General features: G+C 30.3%; 1 long non-coding RNA gene across 9 annotated transcripts; it reads right to left on the bottom strand.

The window, feature by feature from the left end:
* Positions 1 to 2,981: 2,981 nt before the first annotated feature.
* LOC107918440 (uncharacterized) lies at positions 2,982 to 7,741 on the bottom strand. Of its 9 annotated transcripts, XR_005899539.1 has the most exons (8): positions 7,255 to 7,741; positions 6,760 to 7,117; positions 5,764 to 5,840; positions 5,418 to 5,669; positions 4,857 to 4,997; positions 4,225 to 4,268; positions 3,342 to 3,439; positions 2,982 to 3,206 (listed from the first exon to the last, which is right to left on the bottom strand). It is a non-coding gene; the product is annotated as an uncharacterized lncRNA (long non-coding RNA). The 9 variants fall into 9 exon arrangements; XR_005899538.1 differs by having other exon boundaries at positions 4,857 to 4,952; positions 5,418 to 6,873; positions 7,071 to 7,117; XR_005899540.1 differs by lacking the exon at positions 5,764 to 5,840 and having other exon boundaries at positions 7,255 to 7,740.
* Between the last annotated feature and the right edge of the window lie 861 nt (positions 7,742 to 8,602).

Raw genomic sequence — 8,602 nt, 5'->3', positions numbered from 1 at the left:
TACGTAATACATAAATATTAGGGATAAAAATGACTAATAATAATGCTACATAAGTATATACATAAATACATTAAAAACATATACATATATATAAATATATATACACTAATATATAGTAATCATGATAATAATAATATTAAAATATAAAAAGTAAATATAATAAAGATATTCAAATAAAGTAATAAATTAACAACATATATAAATATATATATACATATACGTATGTAAAATATACATTACTACATAGTAATATTAATAATAGTAATAGATTGATATTAGTAACAATAATAATAATAGGAAATAGCAGTATAAATAATAGCAAAAATGATAAAATTAACTAATTTAATGACAAAATAGCTAAACCATAAAAAAAGATTAAATCGAAATTAAAATAGAAAGTTTGAGGCAAATTCGCAATAAAAACAAAAAGAAAGGACTTGATTGGACGCGCACAAAACAAATGAGGGCTAAAAACACAATTATTCCTCCCCTCAAAACACAACACAACAAAAGGGACTAAATCGCAAAGCATTACATACTTTGTGGCCAAATTAAAAAAAACTGAAAAAGTACTTGATTGCAGAAGCATGAAAAAGCGGAGGGGCTAAAAGTGCAATTAGCCCCTCCAATGAAAAACACGCGGATCCTTGGAGCGGGCCGGGTCAATAAACGGGTTAGGCCAAAACGACGTCGTTTTGGGGTTTAAAGGCCAACCTCAAAACGACGTCGTTTTGGGGGCTATAAAAGAGCTAAAATTTGCAAAAAAAAATTATTTAGTGAGGAGAGAAAGAAAAAAAGAGAGAGAATGAAGAGAGAAGGGAGCGGGAAGGAGATTTCCGGCCATGGGCCTGTCACCGACCGATCGCCGGACCACCGTCGCCGGCGCCGGTGCCGACCACCATACACGATGGCCGGAAAAGGTAATGTTTCCTTTTTTTATGTTTTAAAATATTATTTTTATTTCTATTTATGTATTTAGATAGGAAAGAAAAAAAGATTCGAAAATGAACAAAAAATAAAAATAAAAAAAAATAGTAGATTCACCTTAGGGTTTGATTTGATTCGATGATATTGCACTGTTTTGGTATTTTGGAATTATTCTTGTATTTTAACCTACTAGTATTGATGCAAAAAAAATCCACTTTGTATTGATAGCCAAAAATTCTTTTTTCTCTCCTCTTTTACATGATTTTTGAATGGCTTTTTATAGCCATATTTTACATGATTTTCTATTATTTATTTTTCTATTTCTTTTGTAGGTGATGGTGACAGACAATGAATATCAAAAATGGGAGGAAAATGGGGCAAGTGGGAAAGTGGCTAGGTGGCTAGGGTTTCTTGGTTTTTTTCTTTTTTTTTTGGGTTAGGTTTTTTTGGGTTTAATGGGCTTTTGAATTGGGTTTAATATTTGGGTTTTGTAATGGGTTTGGGTAGATGTAAATGGGTAATGGGTTAAGGGTTTTAGTGGGTTTAGAGGTTTGGTTGGGTTTTGATGTAATCGGGCCCGGGCAATTTGGGCTTCGGCAAGCGTGTTAACATTTTTCAGTTTGTCTAAATATAAATTTATTTTTATTGTATTTAGAAAAGTGATGCTTTATAATTTGTCTTTAATTTCATCTTTTAATATATATGAACACATTTGAAAAGCAACATAATAACTAAATTTAGATATTGTTTGCAATTACACACGTGTAACTATTGTAAGAGAAGGGGTGTAGTTAGGGGGTTGGCAAGGGCTTACCCTGTAAAATAAAAAAATTTATTTAGGCCTTTTAAAATTTTAAATTAGTAAATAAAAAATAAAATAAAATTATTTAATCCTTTAAAACTTATAAAGAAATAGACTATTAAAATGATGAAATTGTATTTTTACTATCGTAAAAATTACAATTTAATTTCGGCCCCCTAAAAAAATTTCTGACTTCGCCCTTAGTCATTAGCGAGTCCCATTAGATTGAATTCAATTTGAACACCTTAATTACACTCTTCAATTCTTACGGGAGGGTGTGAATGGTAGTTACACTGGTAATTAAGAACAATTGCACTCAATTTCGTTAGCCCTATAACTTTCCAAACATATTGATACATCATTTACTTTTAAATAATTATTTTTATACAACAATACTAATATTTTAATTTTTAAAATATGATTATATATTATTTTATTAATCTCGTTTAAATAATTTAATTTTTTTATTGATGAGAGATAATTTTTTACACATTTTAACTTACTAAATAATTAACTAATTTACATAGTATTTATTATATGTTATTTTATTAATCTCGTTTAAATAATTTAATTTTTTTATTGATGAGAGATAATTTTTTACACATTTTAACTTACTAAATAATTAACTAATTTACATAGTATTTATTATAAATTATGTATACTAAATTTAATTAAATTACACACTACAAGAAAATAAACTTTTAGCAGCTTTTTTTACCTTTAGAGGCGTTTTCACAAGCGCCACAAAAACGCCGCTACAGCAAACGTCGCAAAAATTTGCGAAGTTTATTTTAAAAAATGTCACAAAAGATTATGACTTTTAGCGGCGTTTGTGGAAAAAGCGCTGCTAAAGATTATAACTTTTAGAAGTGTTTGTAAAAAAAGGCTAAAAGTCATGACCTTTAGCAGCATTTGTGAGAAAAACGCCACTAAAAATCACTTTCCCCACAAACGCCGCTATAAAATGAACCTTTAGTGACACTTTTCTCACAAACTAAAAAACATAACCTTTAAAAAATATATTTTATTTTAATTAAATAATATTTATTTCTATGATAAATATTATATTATGTTTAATTTTTAAAATTTAAACTTTAAACTATATACTTTTAAGGATAAATAAAAAATATTAATTAAATTAAATTTTCTATTAAAATTTAAACTTCAAAACTAAATATAAAAATTAATGAATTTAAATTAACGAAACAAGATAATTGATCAAGTTAAAAAAAAAAAAAAGACAATGAAGAAATTAAAGGTCAAACATCAGCTCCAATAATTGTTCAAAATTTAAGACAGCTACATTCAAATAAAAATTAAATAACAGCTAAAGCATCCAATGGAACATAATTTCACTCTTTATCACTAAATGTTTCCTCATAAACATGGCTTCATCCAAAACAAAACCTCACACCATTACAGTTTGCCTTTTAAGCAGAAGCTGCTACAACCTTCTTTCTTGGTGCTGCTTCAGTACCTATACATCACCCCCAATCAAAAATAAGAACATTTTGAAAGAAAAAAAAAACCCAAAATTTCTTACAAGAACAGAAATACGCAATGGAACTAAAATCAGAAAGCAATGAGCCTAAGGACATTAGCATTTTCCTACCTTCCCTGAAACCTATCTTGAACCTGCGAGGAACATGGCGAAGATACCTCTATACACCGGTGATGGAGATGTTAGCCTCATCTAATTGAAACCAACAGCTAGAAACACAAATAATCACACAAGTTAAAAAACCCAAAATAAGTACTTAAACACTCCAATTTACTGCATTCAAACACTTCAATTTGCAGCACTTTAACACTTCAATTTACAGCATTTAAACACTTCAATTTGCAGCACTTTAACATCTCAATTAACAACATTTATACACCTCAATTACATGAGTTGTTCATCCAAATGAATTATTTAAATTTCAGATCATAAATACATATTAAAAGGACTGTTGACAGAGCTTCTCAAATAATTAACTGTTAGATAAATAGATTTTAATATTAAAAAAAAGGGGAAATTCCTGCTGGAAAATAGCCTATAGACGAGATCTGGAAAATTCAAAAAAGAAAAAAAAACGGAAGGCAATAGTATATAAAGCTAAACAGAACAAATTAAATCAAGCAATTTTCATTTTTCACTGAACAAAGATGCAAATTTTTGAACATTTTACTTCCTAACGTATGGTAATATATGCAGACAGAAAAGTAGAAAACACAATTTTTCGCATCATAAACAAACAAACAAACAAACTAACTAACTAACTAAACAGGAAAGTTCAACGGTATAAAGCTTCTATATTTTGATTTCTGGGTTCAACAAACAAACACATGATTAAAGCAGATTACCAACTATATTTATTACTCATATGAAATAGCAAATTACTCTTAGACTGAAAAACAATATATCAGAATTACATGCTTAAAAGTTCAAACTCAATCATAAAAAATAAATATCTTGAAATTTCACCACAAGAAAAAAAAGAAGAAAAAAAAACCTGTAAGTGATTGTAGCCTGGTTTCCCAGCAGTTAGGAATCTATCTGCCAAAAATCCCCAAAAATAGGAATTTAATGAAATGAAAACGAAAAGTATTAGGTAGATTTATTGGCAAGTAAAAAGTTCGTTTTATTCTGTGAATATATGCGTCTTATCTGCTTCAAACTCTGGTAATCAGCTAGGGAGAAAGTCACCAAAGCTTATGATGATGAGTCTGTATTTCATACTGTCGGTATATAAATCTATACTCTTAACAGTGAATAAATGCATATATCTCGTTAAAAAAGCTTAAAAACAAGCACATAATATTAAAAATTTTAACATGTGACAGTAACTTATAAGCACTACGTTGGAAGATTGTATGATGATTTTGACCATGAATGTTAGCACTTATTAGATATGTCAACTCCGAATTTCCTACTCAACTCCAAAAGGAATCCATTTAAATGTGTTCTCATTTGAGAAAGATAATAAGAGTGGCGAATCCTATAGCGTTGGTAAGTGGCAACAGTGAAGATGATATAAGCATTTGTCCCCCCCCCCCGGGAAAAATCCCAAAGCATTGCAGGCAATGTGGGTCTAAGTAATGAAATGTGATAGAAAATAAAGTTAGAAAAGGCTAAACATCATACCTCATACTTTTCCAATTTCCATTTATTCCACTTCTCCCAGTTTAATCCAACTCTTCAAACCATACCAAATTTTGAAAATCCCTTGTATTCTTTCACCTTCAAAAGGGGAAAAAATGGTTTTCCAAAGTGAAGGAGCTGAAACTGAAAGTAGATCCATTAAACAACAAAGCGAGCTAAGGGTTAACGAAGATAGCAATATTGAAGCAATAAAAGAAGAGTGGTTGAACCTATCAATTCATGATATATTGAGAAAACAATCAAACATTAAAATATATGTTTGCATTCACACTACCTCTCGAGGAATAGAATTTCAACTTGAGATTAAATTTAAGGGTATACTCTTTGACCCCCAATCACACCAAAAGGAGAAGGGGAGAGTAGCTACTTGAAATGGTACATTTTAAAGTTGCAGTAACAAGGAAATATGATTTGTCACTTTAACTTACAAGGAAATTAACAAGTATGACAGATAATATTCCCACGTCATATAAAAGTGAACATGCTAGTGTGGCATAGGCAAACACGAAAAACCAGAGAGGAAGTCAATGATTATATACTTACAGCAGATAAAGATTGATATGTGCCTTCCTTCCAACATCTTTCTCGAAGAATGGCAGGATGTGCACTCCCATCAAAAACACAATGGATGCGGGTGTCCCACAATCTAAGTAGCACTTTATCAACCAAAAGTAATTAGAAAAACTGAGCAAGTTGCTGAAAGGGGAAATCAATTCAGGAGAAAAAAAGAGTGCAGTGGCTTATGTATTAAGAGTTTTTCAAGCAACCAGATGAACCAGAAATTAGCATTTCTTCCTGGATACAGAGGGGAAAAAATGAAGAGATGGTTAAGAAAATGTCAACCACAAAGATTTGCATAATCAAAAGCATTTTGTAGTCACCCACTTACCCAAAATTGTAAAAGAAACCAAGAACTTGGCATGACTCTTTGACAAAAGAAAATAATGCAATCAACTGCCTTCCATTCTAACCTTTCCAAGATTATACCCATTGTAAAAAACCAAAACTTGTCTAAGTTACCACTTTCACAGTGTATTTACAGTATGGTGATTAAAATTGATGAATTCAAAATTTATAAAATAAAAGTGTAATAGCAGAAATTAAAGAAAAAGGACAGGAGATCAAAGAAGCAGGATAATTTCTTATAAAATAGAAAGGGATGAAGACAATGCTCCTTTAGTATTTGAATGCGAGAAAAAAGAATGGGGTTCTTCAAAATTTGCTCTTTTCTTTCTCGTCAATATACATGCACTTTCAGCAATAAATAAAAAAGGATATTATTATGTTTTTCTTATCCTCCAGCATATTTAGCTAAAACAAAATTCAGTGTTCTTTGTTTTCGCTTGTAATTTATTACTTAGCCCAATACTAGAAAATGATGCAGGAAATATTCAAAGTAAAAAATAGAGCGCAATTACCAGAAGGCGGATTATCGGCGGATTTAGAGAGCGTAAGGATGTGGAGCATTTTTATATGATCATTCATAGATCATGCAATAATACATAGTCGGTAAGTATAGTATTAGTTTAGTTTTAGTACCACTACAGGACTGGAACAGGAATCTGTCTATGTCGGTGTTCATATTCATAGTTGATCCCAACCTACTCTCTTTTTTTTTCCCCCTAATTCTACTTGTTTTCTTTGCTTTGGCCCAAAACCAAATGTTTCCATTCATATCCAAGGACATAAAATGAAAGAAGATTGAAGTTGGGAAGATGAAGAAGTTTTAAAAGAAAGGTAAATGTAATTTTAGGAGGAGCATTCAAGAAAAACCTGCGTAATAAACATGAATACTTCCCTAAATGCAAACTTAAGAATGTTAAGAAAAGCATACAAAATACAATGTATCGTCTTTCATACCATGTTTATAGTTTAAGACACTGACCTCATCACAGAAAAGAATTGGTTCTTCTCATGTGAGCGCAGCGACATCAAGCCGCAGTGTGCAATCCTCCCAATGGATGCCTGAGCTCCCCTCTGAAATTTCTTCCCTTGGGTTCTGATTACAATTTAAAATGACAACAAAATCATCATCAATCACTATCCTAAATATCCTAGGACACAAAAATAAACCTTTGCAAAGTTTCGTAGTCTCTAAATTCCCAAACAAAAATAGCTAATGCATGACATAGAACAAAAGCCTAATTCTAGCAGCTCCTTTAAAAGAAAATACAACTCGTCTGAATCATGCTCAACCATGTCACTTCCACAATCATAGTCCAATATCCTGCTGGAACGGTTTACTGAAACATCCAAACAATCAATTGTGCTTCACTTTTAGTTTAATATTCAAAAGTAAAATAAAATCAAACTAAATGATCGTAAAATTGAATTTAAATCACCAAAAACGTTAAATAAAATAATCGACATTTCTTTTTACCTTCTGAATTTCCATTGAGCAGCAGAGGGAACTTTAAAAGGAGGCAAACTTTCATGTTTCCAACCGTAAAAAGCATCTAATGCATTACGACGGCTGTGGCTGTAGAGACCGACGGCGACAGCGACGCAGCAGAGGGGTTAGTCGAGGGCGATGCACCAGGTGGTCCGGTCGGCGTCTTCGGTGGCAAATGGGACTTGGGATGAAAATTTAGGGATTAAAGGAGAAGAGAGGGAATTGGGGAAAATTAAAAGGAAACTGTACGTTCCCTTGAAAGCCTAGAATTAAAAGAAACCCTGACAGATCGAGAGAAAAGCAGTAGATATGATGGGTGAATTCAGTGCAGTGAAATGAAAAGGAAAAAGAAATGTGATTGGTGTAGGTGTATTGACTTAGTGTTGTTGGAAGCAAACTTCGAGAGTAAAAAGGGACGGAGATGAGAAGAACAGGGAGGAAAGCGGGTAACCAAAATTTTTTTTGGGAGTGAGCGGGATTTTGATTTCCCTTTTTGCCGCGTTTCTACGGAAAATGCCACTATAGCTCTATTTTTCGTGACGATTTCCCCAAAAACGTCACTATTGTCTAATTTTAAATTTTTTTCATTTTTAACCTATTTTTTTTTATTTTTTTCTTTCAAAATTTTTCTGTTGAGATTATATTTTTTGGAATTTTGAATATTAATTTTTTTAATTGAAATATGGACTAAAAATATTAAATATTAAATTTTTTATTGTTTTATTTTTTATTTTTAAATTTTAAATTTTTTTGAAGATTTTTATAATTTTTAAATTAACATACAAAATATAAAAGGAAACTTTAACATAAATAAAATGGAATCGATGAATTAAAAAAATACAAAATGACACAGCAATACAAGCATATTCTTTTAAGTATGGTCCACATTAATTGTTTAAATTTTTATATAAATGACATTTAATCATATGTATACACTTAAATTTTGATAGAGATACATCTCATAATTATATATGAATTTTGGTTTAATGTGTAATTGTAGACGTGAAATTTTAATTGTGGTTTAAATGTATAGTTGAAACTTTAATTTTTATTTAATCATACACATTTTAAAAAATAAATACATCAATATATTTTTATATTGAATAAATATAAATATTTATGTATGCAATATATAAATATAAAATGACGTTATATCAATAATTGTGTTAATAATTTATAAGACCATAAACCATGAACACTAAAACCCTAACTATAATACACTAAATCCCAAATCATAAACTTTAAAACACAAAACCATTAACTCGAAATAATAAACATTATTGTGTAAACAATGTGTTTCTATTGTATAACCATAATTTTTAATAATTATTGTAAT

The sequence above is a fragment of the Gossypium hirsutum genome, chromosome A08 (assembly GCF_007990345.1).
Source record: "Gossypium hirsutum isolate 1008001.06 chromosome A08, Gossypium_hirsutum_v2.1, whole genome shotgun sequence".
Classification (NCBI taxonomy): Eukaryota; Viridiplantae; Streptophyta; class Magnoliopsida; order Malvales; family Malvaceae; genus Gossypium; species Gossypium hirsutum.
This window is presented reverse-complemented; position numbering and strand designations above follow the sequence as displayed.